Source organism: Corvus brachyrhynchos, unplaced genomic scaffold, assembly GCF_000691975.1.
Source record: "Corvus brachyrhynchos isolate BGI_N302 unplaced genomic scaffold, ASM69197v1 scaffold331, whole genome shotgun sequence".
NCBI lineage: Eukaryota > Metazoa > Chordata > Aves > Passeriformes > Corvidae > Corvus > Corvus brachyrhynchos.
Window position 1 is genome coordinate 4,064,037 of NW_008237229.1, and position 24,871 is coordinate 4,088,907.

The window sequence follows — 24,871 nt, forward strand, 5'->3', positions numbered from 1 at the left end:
GAGACACTTTGAGGTTTTAAGAGCACAGACAGAATATCATGAGGTAATTTGGCAAAAAATAAAAAAGGCATCAATTTTAATACTTGCATAAGGAAGTGTTATAAAAGTAAATTGTTCCAAAGATGTTGAGAAGAGTTTGCATTTACACAGCAAGAATGAAATAAATAGTGTTCCTGAAGGGAAACTTTTGTTAGTACAAATTTTTATTGTTTCCTTTAATGATAATTGTTATTATTATTATTAGGAGTAGTAGTAGTAGTAGTAGTAGTATTTTGTTATTCTTTATTCACTTAAGGAGTATACACAAAGCAGATTTGTGGACAAAAAAAAATTTCCCAAACTCTCACCATGTCTTCAGTAAAGCTGGCAATCCTTTTGAGACTGATACCACTTCTATCAAAAATTGCAAAAGTGGCCAGTCTTCACTTATCTCACATAGATAAAGGAAAGAGAGAGGAGGAGAAAAGAAGTTACAAGTTTTTGGCTTAGGATTCTGTTTTATTTTAGTTTAGTTTAGTTTAGTTTAGTTTTATTTTACTTTATTTTATTTTAGTTTTATTTTACTTTATTCTCTTCTCACACACACTGCAAAGTTACATCTATGTCCTTTGGCACAGAATCACAGAGTTGCAGAGAAAACCAACAAGGCTGGTGAAGGTTCTGGAACATAGGCCTATGAGGAGTCGCTGAGGGAGCTGGGGTCGTTCAATCTGGAGAAAGGAGGCTCCGGGGAGAGAGACATTGCTCTGTACAAATACCTGCCAGGAGGCTGTAGTGAGGTGGTGGTGGCTTTTTTCTTAGGGAGCTACAAAGGGAAATGGCATCAAGTTGCACCGAAGGAGGTTTAGGTTGGGTATTGGGAAGAATTTCTTCACTGAAAGAGTGATAAAACATTGAAACAGGCTCCCAGAGAAATGGTGGAGTCACCATCCCTGCAAGTGTTTAAAAAAACAGTGGATGTGGCACTTCATAATATTTTAGTGGCTATGGTGCTATGAGGTCAAAGGCTGGCCTTGATTATCTGGAAGTCTTTCACATCTTAATGATTCTATGAATCTATGAAAAGTGATGAGCCCAAGTGACACCCAATGACCTGCAAGACAGCCCTTATTTTAGAAATGTAACATAAACAAGAACAAATCTGGAACCTAGGTAAGAATTTTGGGAACATTTGTTTCACTGAAATTCCTAAATGCTCTCAAAGGAAGCAGTAAAAATTAAAGTTACAATCACAGAGAGAGATTTTCTGAAAGTTCAATTGGCACATAATTTTAAAAGCCAGGTTTGGAAACGTATTTAGCTGGAAAGAGACAGAGATTTTGTTTGAGTCCCTACGACTCATACAAACTTGTATGCTTGACACTTTATATAAACACTGGCAAAGTACTTTTGTGCAGTGTTGATACCTATATATTAGTGGACTGATTTTAAAAAAAATTACCCCCCTCCGACCTTTTCTTTTGGATTAGCCCAATTAAGAAAACCCAATGTCAGATGGTCTCATCTTTACAGCTGCACAAAATATACAGTCTAAATTTTCCTGTCGTATATGTGTATGCATGAGTGATTATATATGCAGAAATTCTGCACTTAGAATACAGCATTGAATGCCTTTCAGTGGGATTTCTTTCAAAGTCAAAGAGGATCTTCTTCAGTCTCAAAAACATTTTTTATGTTTAACACTGTGTGCCGTAAACACATAATGACTTTATTTTTCTCCCTCAGCTGCCATTAATACTAACATTAACATTCTTCAACAGAAAAGTTTAATTGAACAGATTACTAAAATCTTATTATAGGAGTATCTGTATGCTCATCTGAGAATACATTCATTTATTTTCATGTGTTGTGCAATGCATCTACAGTATAACTGGAAGGTGACATTTTATTTTTTTTTTCAGCAAGTAGGTAAAGTGAATTATTAAAGGACCTAAAAGCCTGAGTGCTAAAATCCAATATTTATGTGTATATTTAAAAATATTAACAGTTCAATTGACAATGCTTCTGTCATCTCCTGTATTAAAGAAAATATTCACCAAAACATTACGTCCCATGGCTCTATCTCTCAACAATTTTAACACTAATGTATCTTATTAATGTGATGTATGTCGTGATAATTTTTTCCCTATCTTTTCAGAACTTCAACAAGGAAAACTTTCAACAGGAAATTAATTAAATTATGCCTTTCACAATCATTTCTCTGAAGGAGAAAATGGAATCTGCTGTAATCTTCTCTTTATTCCACAAGATGGAGCTCAATCCCTGTACTACAGTTCTGCAACACCTTCAGAGTTTGCTTTTGTCCTTTTGACGTTGTTTTATAGGAATAAGTGACAGTCAAGAATAAGTAGTGTGATGCAATAGTCCTCTATTTATGGATGACAGAAATGTCTGCAGAAAATAGTGTTGCCATCCTACTGTGATGTGTCCATAACCAAGCATGCACTTTATAAACTTAAGATTTAAAAATAAAATTGCTATTGTATAGGAGGGAAAAGATGTTATTAACTAGATGACATTTAGATCCCGAATCCAGCACTTATTCAATAGAACAACACATTGATTTGCCATACAGGGAGTTTTATGCTGGGTAAACATAATGATTGCATCTTCGGTACAAGAAGAGAACTTGACTCTTTACGTAAATCTGAAGTCCAGAATCTGAATTATATCCTTCAAACAGGTATCAACTAGAGTTCTTCTCTGAAAATCATGTCTTATTAAGAATAAACTCAAGGGTTGCCTGATTATTCTGCACACACAAATCAAAGTGTTCTTTCACAGCAATACCTGAGAACTATAGAATCACAATTTGGCTGGAAAGGACCTCTAGAGTTTATCTAGTCCACCTGCTATAGTAAATCAGATCGGAGACAATTTAGTATAGTTCTGGTTATTTCTAATAACATGTCCAGCTTTCTGAAAAGTCATGACAATCTGTAATCCTGATTGTTCAGTTAAAAATATGAGCTTTGTATTGCCAGTATTTGAATGTAACTTTTTAGTGGAAACATCCATCTTTCAGTTACAGGGCAAAGTGTTGGCACACTTGAAATACTGAGCACAGGTAAAATATGTGGAAGTAGATCAAACTGAGATGGAAAGCTTTTAGATTTCATTAAAGGACACATCTAAATGCCTACCCAATGATGTCTGCTGCTTTGGTACCTCTTCAGTGCAAAGAATCGCGTAGACAAGAAGGTTTTTAACCTCGACAATTAAGTCAGTCAGAACAGCTTTAGAATCCAGAAACCTCATTCATCTGACATACAACTAAGGCAACCTCATTCAACATTGCAACTAATTTTGCAAGTTTAATATGCCTTAAGAAAACATCCATGCCTTCTCAGTTGTTGGACAACCAGTCACTTTTGCTTCTTTGAGCACAGTGGGTGAGATCCAGAATAATCCCATTTCAGAAGCATGGAAAAAAATAAACTGTCATCTTTTTGTTTTCCATTAAAGCTTTTGATGGCTCATGGATGCTGCAGTAATGTCTACCTATTCCACAGCACTTTTGTACATCTTTCACCTTATCCACATCTATGTTCAGAATAAGTATACCATGTAATCTTCTCACACTGTAGTACTATACCCATCACCTTTATATTTGTACAGACTCAAGATACTTAGTTTTTTCTGTTCTCCTTTTCAAACAAGTACAAATCCAGATTCCCTCACCCAGTGTTTTTCAACCAGCTCTCTGACATTATATTCCTTTACAAGTGCCATCCTGCATGCCTATTATTCCCATCACACTTTTCTATCCTCAGAACCTGCACTACGCATGAGCTGGTTTGTCATTTCTATGGCCATTTCTATTGTTATCCTTTCCCTTTCTCTGAGACATTTCCTCCATCCTTAAAATAAAATATAAAATAAAATTGAACAGAAATACTGTCATTGACAGCACTTTTACTAACATACAATCCTCTGATTTATGGAAACCTGGAATATTTTATCTTTTCATTTCACCTACCCACTGTAGACCAGATCAGGTTGTTGGTACTGGGACACTCCCCTCATCATTTCCTGCAAACCCCCTCAATTCTCCTTTCATTTTCAGCACTTGCAGGAAGTCTTCTCTCTTCTTTAGAGCTGTTGCCATGTCCTGTCCCTGCCAATCATCTCACTACATTTCAGCTTTCCTCTCTAATTTCATCTTCAATCTCTCTGCTTCCTTCAGCATCCCTCACTTTTCTTTGGCTTCTTTGTTAAATGATCCATTTGATCACTTTCACTTCTTTTGCCCTGATGCTTTACTTCATCTCTCTGACTTGCCAAAATGTTCATCCTTTACATTTCATACCTTCATTAAGCTTCTCTCTCTTTTTCTGTCTGACTTTTCTCTTGCTGTGCTTTCCTCATTCTAGCTACCAGCTATTCTCTCTCATCACTGATCATCAGGCTTCACCATCTTCCTGTGTCACTGGAGGCAGTTTCTTTTGAAGCACTTATATGTGCCTTATGATTACATCCTGTTGGATTTTTCTTTTTAATTTCCTGGGATGGCACTGATGGGAATTTTTGGAATATGCCTAATCATTTATGTTGTTCAAAATAGGTCCCCTCTTTCAGCCCCAGAGTTGAGAAAAAAGTGTGTTCACTTGGAATACATGAAACATTATTTTTCAATTTCTTATTTTGATGTTTATCTTTTTGTAGATAATTCTCTTCCCTTTGCCTTAGATGTCAGAATCTGCAAAGAGTGGTATTTTCAATCCAAATGAGAAAGATTGTGCAGACAATTATTTACAGCTTCTGGCCTTGATGTATGCACTGTATAATGGTGAAAAGATTATTATATCAAAGCAATAAAGTTTCCTTCATACTCAGGTGAGTATCCCACTTTCTGGATTACACAGCTTTTTTTTCCTAACCTTCTCATATCCATGACGCTTTATTTAATTTCCCAATGCTAAGTGGAACAACCTTGAAATGTAGATGGAGACATCTGCTACAAATAAAACCAGCACACCACAGAGTACCTTTCTCTGTGTTACTTCATGAAATGCTTAATAAGATAATTAGAAATTTCCCATAGAAAGTGAGAAATCTGGGTACACAATAACTCAAGAAAGAAAGGAAATAAATGAAGGACTCAGTGGATAATGGGATAAAAGGGAGTCCTGAACTGAGTAATACTGTCCTTAGATTCCTAATTCTCAGGGAATGTTACAGAGTGAGCTAAACTCAGTTCAACTAATTGTACTAAGTAGGTGCCATAAAGTGAAGAAGTCAAATGCTTTGTGTCAATCTGACGGTTCACTTTTGAAAGCGCAAACTTTGTCCGAGCAGAGAAATTCTTCCATAGACGTAATTGAAGGTGGTATCTGATTGCATCCATGTGCAGTTAATGAAAGAAAAAATTATATTATGAACATTGAAATATAAGAACAGGGATCCATTCTCTTATAGAGAGAACTGGAATAGACTCTGAGTCATCTAGTCAGCAAGGGTTCAAACTTCTACTGCTGCTTCACTTCTTCACCTGCCTAAGTATCATTTGATACTGTTCATACTGTCACATAACTGGCATATTGGGTTGATATGGGAAGCCACCAATAAAAAAACAGGAAAATCAACATTAGTATTTCAAAATAGTCTAAATATCCTTTTAATACATTATATCCATGTTTAAAAATGAAAGGAAAATAGACTATCCAATAGGAAAAGTCAGAAGAAAATTATTCAAGAAAGTAGTAAATTAGCCCATATTTGCCCACATAGTATTGGTTACCTAAACTGCTGCAAAACTCTTATAATGTGTGGTACATTCTTATCTCGATTACTGACTTTTCTTTCATTCATTAAAAAAAAAAAAATATATAGTTCTGAATAGTGGCAGAATGAAAAATAATTTGATTTTTTTTCATTATTTATCTCTCTTGAATTCATTGTCTTTTTGTGATTTTTTTTCTCAAAGCCTAGAAGCTTCAGAAAATGGAATAAAGGGGCTTGAAATGGCTTGTTTATAATCCTTGGTATTTTATTCATTACTGAATACAAATTGAATTTTAACATGTCTCAATAAAACTAGAAAGAGTCTCAACTCTATGGCGAAGCTTTTAATCATGAGTGGGATTGGGTATCTGTTAAATGGAAGAGGCAGCATTTGGTTGGAGGCAAATTAGTAGCAGATAGCTTCATATCTCATATTCCTGAGAGCCTCCATCAAACTCTGGTTTGTCTTAATTCCATTTCATATTCATCAAAGCAAAAAACACCAAACAAACAAACAAAAGGTGTCTTTGGCAGCACATCTTAGCTCTAGTTCAGAGCTAGGCAGTGAGGTAAAGCTTCCCCACTATTAGGTATAGGACTGAACAGATGCAACCTTCAGTCTTCCCTCTCAGATGCACACTTAGATTTTGTTTTGCCTGAAGTATTGATCATATCTGCTACTGCACACATGCAAAACACAGACTTGGTGGAAAGAGTGGGGGGAGGCACAGAAGAGGAAGAGACAGAGGGAGCAGTCCTTACTGCAGGAGCCGGAGCTTTTTAGAGTGATACCCTGCTTATTAAGGTGTTTTAACAGCATGACAGTTCCCCAACATTTTTCACCCAAAAAGGTGTTGTCTCAGAATTCATTTGATTAACAAGCACACACTAAGATCCTGTTAGAGCTGAAACATTAAAATGGTGGTGATTACTTGCTTTACTCATTAGATTCATAATGCCTCAAGGTGTGCCCCTTGATATAGTTTTATATTTCTCAGCAGGCCTCTAATTGTTTTTGTTACTGTATGAATAAAAATCAGCAGAAACCACAAGGAATGACCTTTCTTTTGTTCATTGTTTATAATGCCTTTATATGCTTGAGAAATTTCAAAATCATTCACTGCTGAACTCAAACCACACAACAGCAAAGGGCAGGGGGAGGAAAAAAAAAGAAAACCTCAGCATTTCATCCCTTTTGATGTGAATTGTACTCCTTGTTCCAAAGTTATCAAAGTTATGACAGTCAAGATGATAATTACAAATTTTAATTGAGTGTTCTGAAATTAAAATGAGGTGAAGAACCCCTAATAAATTGGGTCACTGTCTTCAAGAACACAATAGGGAATTCAAAAGGCATAGAAGCGTTTGGAGGATTTATATATTTATATTCTCAACATGATAATAACACATACTTCTGGACATACTGATAATACTGTATTTTTAAACATCTGTTGATATAATTCTTTCTTGTATGTTTCAGCTGCCTGTGTAGAGGCTGAAAATTATAAAGCACAAAACAATTTTCTTTCCTCTGTTTTTTCTTTTTTCTTTTCTTTTTTCTTTTCTTTTCTTTTCTTTTCTTTTCTTTTCTTTTCTTTCCTTTTTTCTTTTTTCGTTTCTTTTATTTTTTCTTTTCTTTTTTTTCTCTTCTCTTGTCTCCATCCTTTTTTTTCCTGTTGTCAGGCAGAATTTCAAAATTTCATCCCAGTCCTATTAAATGACAGAAAAATCAACATTGTTGTGCCTCTAAAGTATGATGGTGCTAAGAATGGCATTGTTCAGTAATTAAAAAAATCTGATGTTTCAAAATTTCTACTTCAAAGTTTTTAAGCATTTTCAATAATATACTTTAAAATTACATAAAAGAAGTGTAAATCTAGATACTGTCAAGTCAAAGTTGGGCTGTTCAGAAACTCTGGCATCTGACTGTCTCATAGACAGAGTTAAGCCACAGAGCCCAGAATAAATTCTTGTCACCACAAGGAAATATTAAAAGGTTTTTCACCCTAGATCATCTTTATCAAACAGCTGAAAACACAAGGCCTCCCCTACTGTGTGTTTGCAAGAGCAAGGTCACTTTTTTCCTACTGTTTATCCCTATGAGTGAGATGAAGAAAGCTAAATAGAAACATACATGTATGAGTAAAGAAAAAATTAATAAGGCATTTGACTTTATGCAAACATATGATGAATATTGATCTTCTTGTATGAAGGAAATAGGAAATACTTTCTTGATTTTATGATTATTTTATTGGACCTAGATTTCTTGCTTCTCAAGAGCTCAACATATGTGAATCACTGTTTTTTGTTTGTTTTTTGGTTTAATTTTGTAGATTTTTCTGTGGGGCAGGGACAGCCGGTTGTATGGAGGGGGGAAGGTAAATTGGAATCTTATAAAATATGAACAAAGAATACATTTTGAAAAATATTTTGATACTTAAATTCTATAGATTTAACTATTTGAATGGAAATCAAATACACAAACACCTTTGGAAATCTGTCCCAGAATTATTATAGTGTATAATCTGGTATAGCTAAGAGAAATGAATTAAGAGATTTGCTTGAGTAAATTCTCAGTTCCTGTTAAACTGAGTGTTGTTCCAGCCAATGTTTTTAATGAACCTGGGATTTATAGTACAAAGGGAAAACATAAGGAAAAAAAAGGTAGGGTGGTAAAGGAAAAATAATTAATGACATGCAAGCTCAATACTGAGTTTGATGTAAGGCATGTCCTGTCTCCACACAGGCATAAGGCAGCCAGCATGGATAACTCCAGTACAGCAGCCAGCCTGTAAGACAGCATGGCAAAAGGCAGGATGTGCTCCAGCCAGTGCTAGTCACAGGTTTTATAATTGTTTAAAAGAAATTCAGAGCTTCATCATACTTGTTCGTATTAAATGCTAATCTATCTTCATATCATACTTGAAAAGAATGGCATCTCATCCATAACCACATCCGTGTATGTTAACTATGCCGTTTTTCACTGGCACTGAGTTTTTCGGTGGTTTATTGTTATTCTAGTTATAAGATGTGTATTTTATTCTTAGTAGAACTTCCTAATGTCAACTTTAGTTTCTCTTGTATGATTGCCTTCACAGCTCTTTCTCCTTTCTCTAACACAAGGATCTTTTCCTCCCCCTTTTGCTTCTCTACCTCTCAAACTCTTTTCCCTTTTTCTCCTATTGCATTTTCATGCATATTCACTGCCATGCTCTTTTCCTTTTTTGCTTCTCCAGTTCATTCATTCATGGTTTCTGTTCCTCAGAAGCCATTTAGAACCAAGGACCTGCCGAATATCTGTTTTCATAACTTTAATGATAAAGATATATATGAATCCTATACTCTCTGTCTCCTGATAATTTGAAGCCTCTATTCCCCTTCTCCTCTTTCTGTATGCTAATTGATTAATTCTGTGATTAATTGATACTTTAGGAACATAGTTACCTCTGAGATACCTTCCTACCAATTTAGGAATAAAGTAAGTGTATGACTGGGAAACCAGTGCTCAAGGGAACATATATAGCTCATGGTAATTTTACTCTAAGTTTTCCTATAAGATAAGGATACAGATCATTCATGAGGAAAAATATGGAAATCAGATGGAGTTCTGAAAATACTGGAGTCTGAAAAAAATTGTTAGAATCGGTGGAATTTGTCCTCTTTCAGAGTCAGACAGAACCTTTGATCTGACAGCTATCCTGTTAATTCCTGCATAATTTCTTATTTTCTTATTATAGAAATTTATTTACAGATTAATGTTTCTCACAGTACAATTTCTTACTCATTGAAGGAATATCTACAAAGGTTTAATTTTCTCTTGATTTTAAAATGAGAAGATGTGCAGCTCCATGTTTTTTCTCCTCAGAGTTACTTATCTCTATGTATACATTGGTTCTTTATTTGTAATGCAAGTGGTTTGCTACAGTACAAATTTAATTCTAGATCACTTAATTAAGATTCACAGTATTGGTAATTAATGCATTAATCGACTTTCTTGTCAATTTATATCAAGTAATTTAACATTTATGATTCAAGACATCAGTAATACTGCTTCAACCCTGGGAATTTGCTAGTTTAACCCCCACCAGCATCATCTCATTTCAATAACTATTAAAAAGGAAGAAAAAATAAGGATAATTTATAATGCACTTGGTGGTTCATAATAGGATTTGGTGCCATTTTTTTTAAAAATTAAATAGGTAATTACTCAAATACAGTGATATTTATATTTAATTGTATTCCTAACACTGAAGTATTTTAGATTAGACAAGAGAGTCCATAAAGATAACAGCATTAGTGTCAGGAATCAAAAAATCCTAATACTGTTCACCATAATTGTAGTTTCAGAATGGTTCAAATTAGATTCCAGGGTGACGAAAATCACTATTTCAAAAGAACAGGCATCTGACAGAAATTACCTTCCTGCATTCCATTATTTGCCACAAAAGAGTAGATTCTTGGAAGCTACTAGGAATGTAATTATGCCAAATACTCCTTAATGCCAAAGGAATATTAAAAAAAAAATCTCTTCTACTTCATAATTAGATGAAAAATTAAAAATTAAAATATTCAATATGGTAATGTTTTCCTAGCATTTTTAGTTCACAAGAGCAAAATGTTGCAAAGCAAAAATGGAATAATCACATTTTACACCACTGTGATGCTGATATTTTATGTTTAATATTTTATTCTTTAAAAAAACCACCAAACCCCCACTCTTTCACCTGCTAAATCTCTTTGAACATATGTGCTTTGGGACAACAAGAAAAAAGGCATGTGAAAACACTTCACACAGAAAAGCTCTTTTGGAGCCTCAATTAGATGCATACACTTTTAATTGGGATGATCATTATTAGAAATGTTTGCATTGAGAAATGCATGTATGAAAAATGTATTTGAATCTTTGACTTAGGCCTTATCTGCTGGCATAGCTGTGACCTTTAGATGGCTTTAAGAGTCTGTGCATATATTATCAGTGCATAGTCTTTGATCATATTACCACAAAGGATTTTAAGGTAGATTGAAGAGATGGCATTGTTACAGGTGACCAAGGATGCACATAGGCATTAAACCCACACCAAATGCATCTAAACTATCTCTGATGTGCTTATCTGGATGGATACAGAGGATTCAAAACTAGAGCAGTATCACTGGTTTGATTTTCAGACTTTTGTGGGTGAATTGAGTAATACAGGAGGCTCTCAGATGGTCGAACATAGATATTCATAGCTCGGTGACCTATGCAAGGTTTACACCAAAACTCGAGGTAAACTAGCACACAAGTTCAGAAATAAGCCATTATTCATTGTTTATTTCTATGGTTGTATTTTATCCAACAAGGCTGATGCAGGAATCTGCAGGTCTGAACTAAGTAATCATTAACAACTCACCACAGCATCGGTAATGGAAATATTGGAATGTGTTACACACTGGTGTAAGCAAGTACTTGAAATTACATAGTAATTACAGGATGACAAAATCAGGACAGTTCCCTGTCTCAGAAGGACAGGAAATATTTGCATTTGATCTCCCAATGCCTTTTTTAGATTCCTGTAAAACTCCTTATTTACCTTCAGTCTTCGTGTGCTCATTTCATCCTACTTCACTTAACACCCACTTTCCTTCTTATAATCTTTTACTCTTCTGAAGAGTACTCATCATTCAGAATGAAAATTCATTTTCTTTTTCTCAAGATCAGTTAAGAAATGGATAAATATGTTAGCATAAAACAGGGAACACGATGTACTTATATTTTATTTTCAGCCTTCTATTTTGCAGCAATTATTTGCTAAGGAACTGGCATTTTATCCAACAACATAACCTAAATTTTTAACCTCAGAATAATACTGATACAAATATTTATATATTAAGCATCAAGCTTATCTTCCAACATCGAGATGTTTCAACATAAACCATTTAAATGTCTTTTCCTGGGAGAGAAGAATAGGGCGTGGCATGCAAACTAAAGAAAAGCAAACAGCAACAGAAAAATGAAATCTTTTTTGATACTAAAGAAACAAATAATTTTTCCCTAGTTCTAAAATGTATCTCACCATTATCTGTTCCCCTGTGTAAACAGCTCAATCTTTTAAATAAAAATATAATTTCCTCTTTTGACAACATTTCTCTCCTTTGATCAATGTTTTATATGACTTTTAACTTTTAAATTTCTAGTATACCATGCTGCGGCCATTCCTTCTTGGGAAAATATTTGATCTTCATGAGAACATGCTGTGGTTTGAAAATAATGACCTTGGATTAAATAAAGAAAGCAGAGCCATATCCGAAAGCATGCAGAACAATGATGCTTTTACCTCCAGGCATTGTCACATTAGTTGGTCTGTGCTCAGAAAGGAATTGAAGGCTTATCCAACATATTTGCTTTGAAAATTTCACAGATAACATTAATTTGAAAAACTGCTAGTAACCATGCAGGAAGGCAATAACAGAACTATAGTAAATGGCATACTTAAGTAAGTGAATAAACATATTTTAAAAAATAAATAGTCCTGTTTTTCTGTTCCTACTAGGTTATATGTTTGGATCTGTGTCTGCTTTGGCCAATAATTTATTCTGACATCTAGGTCTGACATTTTTATTTATTCTATGGAGTAAAAGCTTCTAAATTATTTTCTTCTTCTGAGAAAACCTTACTGGGTATCTTCTCAGTTAGAACTATCGCTAAATCACTGTTCCTTCCTTCAAAAATCATCTTTCCATTGACTCCAATATACATGAAGATCTTCAGGATTAGTTTTCTGTAAACATCAGGGACATTTATTATACTGACAAAATGTAATAGAAATTAAATGTGGATACGACTTAGGCATACATATGAAAAGTATTGCCTGTTTTAATGTAACAATCACAGCTCAGAAGGAAAGATGCCATGTCAGTGATTCATGAACAAATTACAAACAGAAAAAATATATCTGAGAAAACTGTGATTTGCTAATGCGCGTTACAGGATCAGTCTGATAGTCTGAACTTGATTGAGTGAAATATGGGCTGGGAATGTTTATTTCAATTTCTGTCCAGTTCCTTTTTAGCTGTCTGACAATGTTACTATGTTGTGCATTATATCATGGTTGTTTAACTGGTGTTTGATGAGATACACCCCACAAAAGGACCAGTCTTGTTCTACTTTGTCAAAAGCAGTTTCTGGACCTAGGGATAAAAGAGCTTTTACATAAGTTTTAAAAAGTAATTTTGTTACCATTTTCAATAAACAAAATAATTATAATAAATTATAATTTTTCATCTTCAGGGGTGTATCCTCTAATATTTCTGTAACAACATTTGTTGATAATAGGAGTGTATGATGGGAATGAGCCAGAGAAAGGGCTTGGCAAAAAGTATCTTCCAGCTTTGTTTTTCCTATTGCAAATGTTGAAGATCGACAAATGGATTATCTGACACAGTAAGACATGTCTGTTGTTCTGTTGTACTCTTGCAGAGTTGCTGCTTGTGTTTCCCTCTAGTTACCATTCTGTCCATCTTGTCCAACACTGTTACAACAGGTTACAGTAGAAATTTCAGGAAGTGTTGTAGTCGCAAGATTTAGCTTAGCAGGCTGCAGCTTTCCTGCGAGCTCAGCGGGGCTGCTTAGGGCAGTGCGACCATGGTTGCACTCCCGTAGTCCATTTCAGACGGCCCCGCGGTTCTTGCTCCGGCAGCTAGCAGCGCTACAACCAGTGATGGCAAAGCAGGCAGAGAAGGGCCTCCCATGAGGGTTTGAGAGGACTTTAATCACATCTTGTCCCCATGATCCCCCCAGAGGCAGAGAGACCCTGTGATCCCAGCACAGGGGGGGTTTTCTCAGGGGCTCAGGGGCGGTACCTGAAGGCCTTGTATTCCTTCCATCATATTGTTCCAAAAATGCACTTTTCTATAGTGGACCAGTATAGGATGATACTATGTTTGAGAAGCACAGTAATTTTTTCTAGATTTGTAGGAATATATGAAGAGTCATTCAAGAAATAACTAAAAATGCAGAAAGATATTTGCAATCTATCGCTAGAGGAAAATTAGGAGCAAACATTCTTGTAAGTTTAAAAACTGCAGATTTAACAGATATTTATTGAGTGGGGCATTTATATGTTGTTGTAGTTTTTTAGTGTGATTTTATTCCTGTAAGTAAATGTTCTTACCTCTCAGGGTATGAATCATCTTTTCCACATAATTATGACCACACTATTCAACAATTCTGTGTGTTATGTGGAAACCAGCTTAATGAATGTGCTGTCACAGAGATCAGATTATGTTAAATCCTAACATTGTCTCAGTATTGAACACTGACTGCAAAACTTTTAAAGAAAATAATCAGATTAAGAAAAAAAAAAGAGTTGCAGATAAGTCATGGAACTGAACAAAATTTATCAGCAAACCTAAAACACATACATCAGGCTACAAAGTTTTTAAAGGATTTTTCCAGTAACATGCGAATATTTAACTCCTATGTTCCACTGACTCTTGTCTTGAAATAAGCACAATCAAGGACACTCAGTTACAGCTTCATACATTAATGAGCACCTGGAAGAGGAGCTTTTATGGAATCTAAAATTACATACCTAGCTTAGATACTGTAGGAAAACAAGCTTCTTAAATCATCAACTTAATTTTTTATTCCTCTGTGCTAGAAAGATTGAGAAACTTACAATATTTTCCATTGTAATTTATTTTCTTACAATGAAAACTTCAGTTAAGAGATTTCTGCTAGAAAGGTTTTCACCTGGAAATTAGAGAGAGAGAGAGATTGAGAGAGAGTTCTTCTAAATTTCCTAAGGGTCCTTAAAGTTGAAGGCATTGCTTATATCTATTTTCATATATGGGCTGTATTGACCTTGGCTGGATGCCAGGTGCCTACACAGATGTTTTACCTGTCCCCATCCATCAAAAGGGCAGAGGAAAAAAGTATCATTAAAAGCTTGTGGATGAAGATAAGGACAGGGAGACGACTTACCAAATGCCATCAAGGACAGAACAGACTTGAGTTAGGGATAGTAATGTATTTTATTTCAAGTAATTGCAAAAAATAGGGTGGTGAGAAGTAAAACTAAATTAAAAGCACCTTTTCCCCACCCCTCCCTTCTTTCCAAGCTCAGCTTCACTCTGACTCTTCTACCTCCTGAGCAGTGCTGGGGAATGGGAACAGGGGTTGTGAGTTCCTAACAATGCATCTATGACTCTTCTTCCTCATCACACTCAGGCTGCAGTTCTTCAAGAACTGCTCCAGAATGGGTCCTTTCCACGGGGTACAATCCTACAGGAACAGACTGACCCAGTGTAGGGTCCTGCAGGTACTGCAGGTGGGGGTATCTGCTTCACCTTGGCCCTGCATGGGCTGCAGGGGGACAGCCTTCCTCACGACGGCCTGAGCCCCCCACTGTAAGGGAATCTGTGCACCTCCTCCCCCTCCTTCTTCACTGACCTTGGTGTCTCTAGGGCTGCTTCTCTCACATATTCTCACTCCCAGCTGTTTTGTACAGGCATTTTTTACCCCATCTTAGATATATTATCACAGAGATGCTATCAGTGTCGCTGAGAGACTCAACTTTGGCCAGCAAGGCATGCTTCTAGGAGCCAGCTGGAATTGATTCTGCCCAACATGTGGGCAGCTTCTGGTGTCTTTTCACAGAAGCCACACCTGCCACTCTCAGTGTTATCAAAATCTACCCACATGAACCCAAAACTTAAATCCAAGACTACATTTTTTCTTGTGTTTTAAAGTATTTTTCTCAAACAGATTTGTAACAAAAAATAATTAATTTGCTATTTTCACTTTATATTGACTCTTGATTAGTCAGAAAATGCGAAAAATATCTTTGCATTATAATATTTATCCCTTGCATCTGAATGATAAAAATATAGTAATTTGGGGTAAAAGATAAGTTTTAGGTTTAATTTTGGAAAAAAAGACTGAAAATAATATTGAAATAGAATGTGTGGGAAGTAAATGTTGAACTGAATGTCAAATCAAATTAATCACATACTCAGGAAAACTGAAACAGATACACTGCAAATTTTTTAATTCCTAATTTTGACTACAAATTGTCAGTGCTCACAGGAAAGGGAAAAATGAGAGACAACAACAGAAAATTGGGTCTGCAGGCTAAAAGTTGAAAGATGAAAGCAAGAATGGTAAACTGAACCAGTGGTAAATAAACAGGGAATAGCAAAAGCAAGTTTTACTTTTGCAAAAATAAGCAAAAAAAAAAGCTTTTTCTTCTGTATACTCTTTATATATCTTTTACTTTTGTACACTAAGACAATGGGGAGACTCTGGAAATAGGAAAATGAACAATATACTTTTCTGTAAAGCATCTTGCAATCATGAATCATTTAACTATAATGTACAAAAGTATGGGGATGGCTATAGAATGCTTTGAGAAACAAGAAAAGCGAATTTTAAAATAGTGTATTGTCACACATTTTCTGTTAGAAGGTACATACTGGCTTTTCAATTACCTGCATCTGAATTCCAAGTGGAAATTATTACTACTGCTTAACAAAAATGTGTTTTTGTAGCAAAGCTTTACACTAACCACCATTAATCCAGCAATATTTAATGTCTTGAAAGGATTACAATACATTGGAGGATCAGAATTAAGGGAGGATTTCTTATTTAATGATCTAACTCCAGAAAAGGGGAAAACTCCTATGCTTACATTCTGATTTAGTGATTTCTTTAACATTCAGACAATACTTACTCATGACTTGCAATAAAAAACTGGATAAGGTCCAACTTTGTCTTCCTCATCTCCCATCTGTCTTTCACATTCCAATAAAAAACCTTGGTTTAGGCTAGTCCATTTCTTGCTGATGTAAAGAAAGATAAGTGAAATTGTTTGCTGTCTGATATGTGGCAAATAACTGCAAGAAATATAAATCATTGCTTGTTACTTGTAAAACAAAGCCTAAGAAATAAAACAGTCAAACATTATACCCACTTAAAAAAATTTTATACCACAAGGAAGCATAGGCAAACTTAATCCATTATGCATTTAGTATCAAAAGGCCTATGAAAAGGCCTACCCAATTTCTTGACTGCTGGAAATTATTAGTTTTGTTACCAATTATACCAGATCCCCATAATAGCAGGCAGTATGACACATAGAACATATGCAAACACCTTGTTTTAAACCTAATGCTTCATTGCCAATTTTCTAGAATAAAGGATGCATTTTAGCCTTATTTATTTATTATTTGTGACTTTTGCAAGAGTGGTTCAAGAGCTGAATTTATACCCCTTAGGTATGTCTGAAATTCCATACAAGAAAAGTCAAAACCCTTACACAAACAGCCTTTTATACAAAAGTGAATAGAACCTGCATCTGAAGAAGAAACTGATGGGAAGACTGATGGAACAGTCCATCTCAGACTGGCGTTCTATCAGAGGCCAGTGGTGAAATTTACAGTCACAGAAGGCAGCCAACACTTTCATGGACCTACAAGTCAGGCAGGTTGCATTCCCATGAATTGTCATTCATGTCAGCACATTTTCTCTTCCATAAAACATGAAGAAGCAGTTAGATTCAACTCGGATGCAAATTATAGAAAAAAAAGTCCAACCAGGGATTTATGTTCATTCGTATCTGCTTTTATTGCATACATGTTTCCATCTCCCAGAATGCTCAGTGCTTTCAGATATCCCTAGAAACAAATAATCTTGATGTGACCAACCTACTGTTAATATGATACTGCCTTTTATATTAGCTATGAAGAGGAGAGAATTTTCACATATATGCTGTACTTTAAACATGCTGTAGATTGCAGATATCAATGGGTGAAAGAGAGTGTGATTTATTATGTTTAAAACTATTTTGGTAGTTTTACCCAGGAAATAAGCTTGGAAGTGTTAAGATCTTCTTTAAGCAGATGATTTTTATAGCATGGTACACACTATATAGCCAAAATGACCAGCATCAGAAATATTACTCTTTTCTTAGCCTAAGCTGGAACACTTCCAAAGCCATATAAATTAAGCCAGACTATCCTTAGAAGCATTTAGTTTTAAATCACTCTCTGATTTACAGAGAAACAACTGTTTCCAGTATGAAAACTTACAGTTCTTTAACTGCAGCTTTGAGAGACACTGTGAGAACATGCCAGACACCAGGTTAAATGGTCCAGAAATTTTGTACTTTAGAAGCACAGAAACCACTTTGAGCAATTTAACAGATTTTTTATAGTAGTTCTATAAAAGTTATTTTTTAGCCTCTGAATTACCCAGAACACCAAATTAAAAAACATGTTTCCATTGTACCTTTATGTATGAAGAATTTAATTTTGTTCCTTTATTTTGAGTTGACTTTGCCTGGCATACCTCATGATAAAATTGAAACACTTCATCTTCATTTGGCATATAAGCATCACGCTCTGCCAGAAAGAAAAAAAGATCAAGAGCCCTAATATTAGCTATGTTAGCTATATGAGAAACAAAAATCAAATTTAGCTACAAAGAAATAATAGCTGCTGTCTCAAAGAAATGGTTGTTTCATTCTCTCATTCACTTCCTTGGCTCCCAGTCTCTTTCTTACCTACAATTTAGCAGAAAAAATTTTAAAAAATTGACTAAAAGTTAGACACTCCTGATGATTAAGGGTCTTCATTTTTCTTCCAACTTCCAAATTAAGATCTCCCCCTTTTTTGGTATTAGAGAAGAAATCACTGAAAATGGTTAAGACAGGTCCCTAAACCCAGTTTGAGTTACAGGTTAATAAGTATTTGGATCACACCAGAAGCTTATCTGGGCCTTGAAAATAAGATTCTAGTTTAACGAAGCTGAGGTCAGGAAATAGAACTTGTAAAATTGAGCACTCATGCAGAACAGAGAGATGACACAGATACTGACCGACCACATTTTCTCTTTTCTTTCTTTCTTTTTTCCTTCTTGTTTTTTTATTACTGAAGTCTCTGCAGTTTAACATGTTTATAAATTACCTAAGATCAGAGTTTGGAAGATGAATGAGAAGAGCCAGAAGACTTTATAATTTTGTGCAATAATGCAAAGCACTATTTGTAGTAAACTCCTACTAAATATATAGTATTTTAATTTGGAAAGGATAGCATATAAATGCTTTAAACAAATTGATGTAATTGGCTGTTAATAAAGATGTAATGGGAGCTACAGCTCTAAAAGGTCCTTTTCTCCTGATTTCTGGAATGGTATGACAAAGTAGTAAGTTTTATTGTATGGCTTTATTTAAGTGTCTGTTCCTCATATACTGTCAAACAGTATATAGGGCTAGTACTAGAGTGATCTCTAGTCTGGCTCAGCACAGCCATGAAAATACTTTTAGACTTACTCATGATCCCCATCTAATCCCATATAACTAAACCACAAAAACAAGCAATAGCAAAATCTATAATGCCTTTCACTAAGAAGTGTGTCTTTTAGAAGAATGATACATGAATAAACTGCTTGGCCATTCGATGTCTGTTGAAGATTTTCCAAGTAATCTTACCCATGTTCTTGGGCTCCCAGCTGCAGAGTGACAAGGACAGTCTTTCACTGCAGCTGAAGTCATCTGCTGAAAGGTCCTGTTTACCATGTACACACTTGTAATCCTTTCCCTTGCAAGCTTGAGCCCACAGGATGAGTTGACTGAAACATTCGCTTGATAGAAAATTAATCCTCTCTTCCCTCCCACATGCTGAGAAGTGTACTTTCTGTCATCAGTGAGCTGAACCAACTCATCCTTCTGGGAAGCTGCATGAAGATAGATGATACAGGGGAAGAGGAGGAAAAAAGACTGGGCAACATGCCAAAGTTAGATTAGGTATGAAAAGAAAATGTGCCTTGGTAAATGTCTGTAGAAATGCTTGGTGAACTTGCAGTTTAAAATTTTGTGATTTTTTTTCAATACTTCAAAATTAGTGTCTATGTGATATTTCTGTGTTTCACATGCATTTGGAATGGAGATCATGAAGATCTATCTGTAGGTGACATAAAAAAACCAAATATCGTTTGCTTCCTTCTGTCTGTTCCTGAATTTACACTTAGAATAATTTTGCTTATTTACATATCTTTCAGACCTAGTATTGCAGTAAGTACACAGGCAGACCTTTACATCTGGGAAGAAGAGTTACATCTGTCTGTAGCTGGTAGTCACTGTATTAAAACACCCTGTGGGATCCACTCTCATTGTTAAAAATGTGTGATTGACTCAGTGGTTTCAGATTCCTTAGTAGATGGCAAACACTATATGATGTGATCAGTGACAGTTCTAACTTGAAATGGAGTTAACTCCAGGAAAAATTTTCATCCAAAGCAGTACATTAATAGTGAATTTTATAATTTAAGAAAATTAACTATATATCTAGTTCATTTATGACCAGATTTTATTAAAAATAACTTTTTGAATTGAATATAATTTAATCTTAGATTGATACATCAAATATATATTGAATCTTAGTAAAATTTCATTGATCCTTCCAGCAATAAGAGCACTAAGAGATAATTTAAAAAATTGTCAGTTCAAAAAGCTGCTGATATAACTAATCTGTTAGAGACATACATATTGATTTAAAATGAAACTTAAAATTGAAAAGGATTATGCCCTCAATAATAAAGGCTAATCTGCATTTTTCCTTAAAGAGTTACATGTTGGTGACACTATTTGTTGACTAAGGAAAAGGGAAAATTTGTCCACAGAAATAAGGAGAACTGCTGTGGGCAAAGTAGATTTTTTTCCCTGTGAAGTCATCAATGATTCTGTTTTGTCATTGTTCATCAAATTCAATGGTCTGGAATTGTGTTAGATGCTGAATTAATAGGGAAACATGAATACCATGTAAGAGCATGTTCTTCTACTACATGTCCAGGGAAAGGGTTACTTAGTAAAATATACAAAAAAAAAAAAAGTCAGATGTTCTGTAATATATGAGATTAGGTATTCCTGTCAAAATTGCAATGATTTATTACAAGACTTGGACTGTATTAATCATATGTGTCAAATACCATGTTTTATGACATCAGCATTTTCTACTAAAATAAATAAGGAGCAGACTCTGTGGTAATAAATCAGACCGTTTTCTCCTATATTTAGGTTTAAATACCTTTATTTAGGAAGATTAGACTAATAAAAAATACCAAGTCTTATTTACTGAATAGACTTCTATATGTATTTAACATTCATAGAATGCTGCAACATCTCTAAGTCATTCCAATAAACCACAGTGAGTGAATAATTAAATTTTTTTATTATTTTTTCTGCTTAACTCTCAATTTCCTTTATCAGAGAGTTCTGCACAAAACCAGAGGTTGATGATATGATACCTTTTTGTTTGCTAGCATTTTCTGGAAGAAATACTATCCTGCAAGTTAAAATTAGGGGCCCTGGTTTGTTAGCTGGAGCTTTCATTTATGCCTCTGGAAGGGCGTTGCCTATGAGAACACCAAAGCTTCTTGGATGAATAAAGGAATCTAACTGGAATGGCCATGGCTACTAAGCAAATCTTTTAAAGTGGTGGGGGTTTTCTAAGGCTCAGGAAATTATTATTTTTCTCATATGAGTACAGAATTCATAAATCAGGGAGGTTAGAGGAACAGGTTAAGTTGCTTGATGTCATGCTGTCAACATCAGATCATCTAACACCATTAAATACCTTTTCTTATTTTGTAGGACACGCCAGGGAATAGACTAGGAGGTAGGAAATGTAGCCTTGGAAATTCTGTAAAGGAGGAGGAGATGGAACTCACACATCATGCACATATATTGCACCACCTGGTCTTTGTGCAAAAAAGAAGTTGCACAAGAACTGACATTTCTGGGAAATTAGCTTTCTTATTTTTTTATTAATACTCACCATCGGTGGAACATGCTGTGCCAAAGCAAATATTTTCCCTTCTCCTCTTCATGTCTCTCACTTTTTCATGTATCACTAGAAAACCTGAATATGAATTTGGCTCACTAAAAGTTAGGTTTGGCTTTTGTTGAGGTCTTGAATACACCAAGAGGCTCTGCAGCCATCAGCCTTGTCCTTTCCCTGTTCTGTGCCATGGGTATTCCTGTGCTTTGTTCCCTTATCTTGCTGATTCCGGCCTTGTTGATATGACTTAGAGGCTTTGACTTGGACCTGCTTTGTCACTGTGGATTCACATGGGCACCACAGGGCTGTTACCCGAGCTTGTCTCCTCTCATGAGTCCTGCCAGACTGCACCCTTGCTGGTGAGGACATCAGTCCCCCCGCCTCGGTCTCAACATTGGCTTTAGCTTACATTTTGCTTCATTAAACAGCTCAACCCTCCTGTTCACTGGCTTGCTTATGCTTGTTGTCATTTTGTTTAGGCTTATTTATTTACAATTATTATTCAGTAGAGAGCTGCTCAGCTGAAGCTAAAAGGTCAATTTATGGAGATTGAGTTCTTGTTTTTCCCAATTCAGCAACTTAGCAAAAAACTTATTAGACACTTAGTGAGTAAAGTATTGCTCAGTGGGGTGTTGATCTGCATTAAGTCTCTTATAAAATTAGATTTAGGAAAGAATGGAAAAACTCGTTATTATTCCACAGAAAAAAAATCCAAAACTCAGAAATATTTGCATTGTTCAAGACTTCTGGCAAAATCTCCGAAATCTGGTAGAGGTGTAAAAGTACACTAAGTGGGTGAAAAAAACCCCAACATAGCATAACTTGTGAATGAATATAAATATTTTTTACTCTCAAAGCACAGGTGCTCCGTTGAAGATAAGATAGTTGAAGTTTACTACACAATAGGCATAAGCTGCACCAAGTCTAATATTTTACCCTAAATATTCTCTGAGAAGGAATAATCATGACAAATCAAAACACTGGTTACATAACAGCAGTTGCCCTCCTATCAGTGGTGTTAATTATGCGCGGGGGCTTCTCCAAGCACCAGTATAGAATCGTACAATGACAAACTTCATCTTTTAATAATATTTTTTTCTGAAGTCTCTTGTAAAGAAACATATTTACAAGGATTATGATTTTAGGACTGAGCTTCTGGATAAAACAGAGGATTTTCAGTTCTTGCTTCTGTTTTATGCCAGCAGTTTCAGAAAGAAGTAACTCAAAACCATATTGCCACTGATCACTGAATGAGTATTCTGCCCATCTATACTGTAAAGCTATCTAAAATGTAAAAAACCTTTTGATTTATAAAGCAAGGAATTCTTTAAGGGTTTAATACTTGTGAGTTGAACAGGCCTTAAATACTTTTGGAGCAACAGGATGTCCACATGACATGTTTTCATGAGGACACACAAGCAAAATAAATGAGGCTTGTGGGGCACTAACAACATGATGATGCTGCTCAGGGAATTCAGGCTAGCTAACATATGTTTAAAACCAAAAATATATTCCATGTAGCCACTACAAGACTTAAATTACAGCAGTACTCTGACCACAAGTAATTTGCTGAGCTCCATGGCTAATGTGCCATTATAGTTTTGGCTGATATTTCACAGTTTGCGCTGTGCATCACAAAGAAATGCATATTCAGGGTTAGGCACTGGGTGGTGTTGAAGAGCTAGCTAGTAGGAAAATGCATTTGTGCAGGTCTTAAACTGACTAACATTCACCTTTTCTTGCAGCTGATGGAGCTTGATTTGTTCTTCAAAATAATTCATCTGGTTCCCCAGGCTTAATCAGGTACCTTGATTTAGTTTTCCTATTTGTAAAAACATACTGAGATGAAGTCCTACATTATACTTCTTTCCCTTATGTTTGGAGTTAAAGATATAGTCCTGTAAGTAATCCTGTAAGTAAAACATCCTTTTCATATTAGTTTATCACTGAAGAGTTTCTGCCATCTGACCTTGTGAAATTTGAAATAAATGGTTTTCCAAAGCATTGTATTTAATCTTAACCTCTGTTTAACACAGACTAAAGAATGATTATGTTATTTATTTTTTTTTCTTAATTGATTTTACATAACACAAGTGCAAGTGAACATGAGAGGAAAAGAAATTTTGTTTTAGTGCACCATCACATCAAATTATTTTAACCATGGTAAATGTACATTTAGCTTTCCAAATACCAAATATAGATGCCAAGTAACAATAAAATAAAAATAATCTATTCAACATGTGTCATTTAAAATGACTCTACTTTGAGTGATTTCATTAAATAAATGACAATATTCTGCTTTAAAAGAAGACAGCATTCAAGAACAGTATTTGTAGACACCATCTTCAATTTTAAAAAGTCTGAAAACTTTACATTAGTCTGAATATTGTATGCAGCTACACTTACAAATAACAGCTATTACGTGTACACAACAGAAATAAAAGAATACTTATCTATTTCTACTATTGGTTTCCAGGTCAGTAGCATTTTCAGTGTTTGTCTGAGGGTTAAAATACCTTCAGGGTCTCTCTTAATTTTATTTCTAAGGATAGGTGGTCTTTAGTGTATTGATCTCAAAAGTTTTGGAGTTTAATTTCCACTAGCTGTTCAAAGCAAGATTTCTCAAAATATATGAGTATTTTTACGACTTAGAAATCCATAACAAAAAATATGACTACAAAATCAGCCACTCCATAGATATCAAGAAGTCAAAATTTCAGCTGCAAAAAGCTTCTTTAGCAGTCATTTGTCTCCTGGTATATCAAGTGCCTTCTATTCTCCAAGTGCATAGAATGTATTGACTAAAAAAAGCTATCTGATACTGAAGAGCGGACAGAACTCCACTACTAAAGAAGTAGTAAAGTAGGTATGTTTATTTCCAGCGCTGGGACGCACGGGGGATTGCTCCTCCAAAATCATGCGTGCCGACAGCTGCATTCAGCTCGGTATTTATCGGGTTACAAGTTCCATATTCATTAAGTTTCGCAACACGCCTATACATATTCATCACCTAGCCCCGCCCAGCCTCGCTTCGTATTATAATGAACCCAAAAGTCATCTACATCCGCGTTGCGCTTGCGCAGTGTGGTTTGGTGGCTTTGGTAGGGGTCTTCCGAGGGTCTTTTTGATGAAGTCAGGAGTCTTCATCATCCTGAACTTTTCACCTTTCTTCCCTACGCATGCTCTTTTGTACCCCTGGCCTGGGTTTAAGCTTCGAGACTGGTTTGAGCTAGTTTTGGGTTGAGCGCAGGATGTCTGTCTGAGACTCCCTCTGCCCTTATCAGTGGTCTCTTATCTTTTCTTCCTGCCCTGGTATGCTGACCAAGCTGGATGC

At 35.4% G+C, this 24,871-nt stretch overlaps 1 long non-coding RNA gene across 5 annotated transcripts in view; it reads right to left on the reverse strand.

Annotated features, from left to right (window-relative positions):
* The window catches only part of LOC108445489, a 191,368-nt gene that overhangs the window by 51,801 nt on the left and 114,696 nt on the right, over positions 1-24,871 (reverse strand). Inside the window, exons 3-4 of one of the 5 annotated variants that reach the window (XR_001860367.1) lie at positions 16,434-16,596; positions 7,397-7,434 (exon numbers count right to left, since the gene is read on the reverse strand). The exons of 2 other annotated variants lie outside the window; for them this stretch is intronic. This is a non-coding gene — a long non-coding RNA (uncharacterized LOC108445489). Of the gene's footprint in view, positions 1-7,396; positions 7,435-13,889; positions 14,456-16,433; positions 16,597-24,871 lie in introns of those variants that run through there. 2 more of the 5 variants (XR_001860371.1, XR_001860370.1) reach the window with 2 other exon arrangements.